Genomic DNA, 3,298 nt, shown 5'->3' on the forward strand with positions numbered 1-3,298 from the left:
CTACATTAATAGTAGTGACTGATGACGATCATGAAAAAGACGATGATGATGACAGCAGCAACGATGGGGGACAGCGACAGTAACTGTAGCAATAATAATACTTAATAATAACTAATAATAATAACAATAATATCAGTGATATTAGCAATGGCAGTCAAGCAGGACCATGGCAGGAGGATCCACCAGGATCCATGAGAACCTGCGAGACGAGAAAGTACAAATACTCAAGGGGAAGAAGTGAAGTTGGTGACATAAATTAATGGAATGTAAATGCGTGCAGAAAGAGAGAGAAAGAGATGCTCATTACATCATAGGAAATCCCCAGGCAGTCTACGCCTATAGCAGCATAACTAACTAACTATATGCTTTTTTAAAGAGGAACATCTTAAGCCTACTTCAAAGAATCTATTTCCAAATAACCTCAGCAGTGTGACACTTTTTTAACCTATAAACAGGATTTACAGTACTCCATAGATACTGGCCAGACTGCAGGTAAACTGTGAAGCAAATTAAATTAATTTAGATTAGGTGAGTTTACCCTGTACTGCATCCAACAGCAACAACAGGTTACAGTTTGAGTTAACAGGTGTGAATCCAAACATAACTCTCCACCACTTGGCTCGCAGAGAATTCCAACAAAACTCAAATATCCCCCTCCCACTAAGTCAATGCCCGACAAGCTCAACAGTACAGTTTTAAATGCAAATCACCAAAGGGACTGTAATGCGTGTCTCATTTTTGAGAAAAAGACATAGGCCTATACAGTTTGTAGGTATTCGTATACCACATAACCACAGACAACACATAAACTGAGATGCTGCCTGCCAAATTAACCTCAGGTTCTTTATTACTGTAGACTGATATTGAGATACAGTTTGCTTTCCCCCCCACAACTTATGGAAGGTTCCTGACTTTATTCAAAAGGTCAAAAAGGCAACCTGGGAAGTGGAAATTTAAGTCTTCAAATGGATTGCTGTAAGTGACCAAACATTCGCAATATAAAACAAGGCAGAGTAATATCTCTACAACAAGATTTAACAACACCATGGCATTATTCTGGAGCACATAAAACTAACCATACAGGTTTAGGCCTTTGGTTTGGATTAAAAAGGGAAATAAGAGTTGCAATACATGGTCATGAACAAGGAATGCAATCCGCCATGATCTCACACCTCGGATAAAATACACGCATTTTGTCTAAAATCACATAATTGCCAATCTGGGATGTAATCTCTCCTCCTGCGCTCGCTGATGGAGTAAATTTGAGGGCTGTTTTTTGCCTTTTTCACAGCAAACACGTTGACTTCTTATGGCAGGACATGTGTTATAGCATTAACGATGGTTCTTCTATTCAAGTCGTCCGACTGACAGTGAGCCAACGCGTATAAGACCACACAAATGGGGATAGATGGAGTCTTCCCTTTAAATATAGCACTACAGCTGTATTTGAACATTTCAAAGCTTTTGACACAGAAAATAACACAACTTAATACACCATATTTGTTTAGAATACAATAAAGGACGCAAACTCTTCTTTTTGTTGATTAAACATCTGGAATCTTCTTAATTTTGTATTCATACAGCATGTTTTTAAATTAGCGGGTTACAAAGTGAGTTAAGTCACACACTGTTTGGTGTTTATAGGTAGACATGGAGTCACTGAGTCATATAATGAGCTCTTATCATCTTACAATTGGTGCAGGAAGTTGTTTCCCATTTTCGAACCAGTGTGTGGCTGAACAGAAAACCCTATTAAAACTTTCCCATCCAGGAAGTTGTGTGCACTGTCTGGGAACGCAACATATCTGACATTTTTGTTATTTACTGCTGACTGCATCGTTGAAAGGTTACACCAGAGTTCAACTAAGTAAAAAAAAAAAAGAAGAAAAATCACCGTATATTATAACCATTTATATTATTATATACTTGTTCGTAAAAATAGCCTACTTAATATTCAGATATAGTTTTCAGAAATATATTTAAAAAATCAATAGTAAATTGAATAATAATAATAATAGTAAAAAGAATAGTAAAAAAAATAGAGACATTGAAATAACAGATGCTAAGAGGAGCTTTAGGTACTGTATGTGAGAGAGCGGGGGGACATGGTCAGAGACAGCCATTTCTGGTTTGGTTACCCAACATTTTTATCAGGGGCGGTTTCAGGATCACGAGCGAGGCGTGAAAATGTGTGCATTATACAAGTATTATTACATTTTATGTCTCTTCTTTGTTTTTTACAGCAATGCAGAATTTACAAAAAATATTGTAAATGACAAGCAAACAGGCACGAATGCGGGATGAGAAACAAAACAATGACAAAAATATAATTATAGTAATAAAATATAATATGTATGTTGTAGACCTTTCTTTGCTCTTGGGTTAACCGGAATATCGATTGAGTTGTTGCATTTGGGCACAATTTATGAGTTTGTATGTCTTTGAATGCTTTTTGTCTATGTGATAAACTTCTGTGACGTTGGTCAACAGTTTTTGTATGGAGGAGGAACCAGGAAAGGAAAATCTAGAAAGATAATCTAGACATAAATTCCCGATGACAAATGTGGCGTCAAATGACGCTCTGCGGATATAAAAAGCATGAAGGTAAAGGAGAGTACAGGACACGAGCGGTTCAGTTAGTTTTGCGCAATAGATGCAGGTAATATCCTATGATCAATAATACTGTATTCGATTGTGTCGTATTTAAAAACATTTGTTTTGAGGGAAATTCGGAAATATATGAGTGTTATTTATTTGACCTGTGTGTATGACTGCAGAATATTTGTCTGTTTTTGTAGAGATGAATCGGTTTGTTTTCCTCCTGGCTGCTGGTCTTTACCTGTTCCTGCAATGTCAGGTGGATGCTGGTGAGTACTACCTCTATCATCTTACTTTAAATAGCTACAAATAGCTTTAGATACATTCACTGTTTAACCGATTTAAAATAATCTCATCCTATTACTATTTATAATCTTGTTTTTGTTTTGTTCTTCAGTTATGTTACAATAAATATTTTGTAAAAAGCTGTAATTGTGTGGCTTGAATGAAACCTAAAAATTAACCCAACCAAAACATTAAATAAAATAAAATAATGCATTTGGTTTCAGAATCACGTTTGAGCCGGAGTGTCATTGAAAGGGCCGTGAGCGCAGCAAAGGCTAATGTGGACTCTGCTTATACATACTCCAGGCGAGAGTGAGTGTACAAACCTGTTCAACAATTCTTCAGTGATTGAAAACAATACAGCTTAAATGACTACTGAAGATATTCATACATCTGATCTCTCCAAACAACAGGA

At 36.4% G+C, this 3,298-nt stretch overlaps 1 protein-coding gene and 1 long non-coding RNA gene across 2 annotated transcripts in view; one reads left to right on the forward strand and one right to left on the reverse strand.

Moving 5' to 3' along the window:
• Positions 1 to 3,298, reverse strand: part of LOC118326198 (eosinophil peroxidase-like) — a 9,001-nt gene that overhangs the window by 2,271 nt on the left and 3,432 nt on the right. The gene's annotated exons all lie outside the window — the stretch shown is intronic.
• LOC118326199 lies at positions 2,573 to 3,199 on the forward strand. The gene is made up of 3 exons (XR_004796626.1): positions 2,573 to 2,659; positions 2,799 to 2,867; positions 3,108 to 3,199. It is a non-coding gene; the product is annotated as an uncharacterized LOC118326199 (long non-coding RNA).

Source organism: Morone saxatilis, unplaced genomic scaffold (assembly GCF_004916995.1).
Source record: "Morone saxatilis isolate NCDOM2014 unplaced genomic scaffold, NCSU_SB_2.0 Contig16, whole genome shotgun sequence".
NCBI classification, from domain to species: Eukaryota; Metazoa; Chordata; class Actinopteri; family Moronidae; genus Morone; species Morone saxatilis.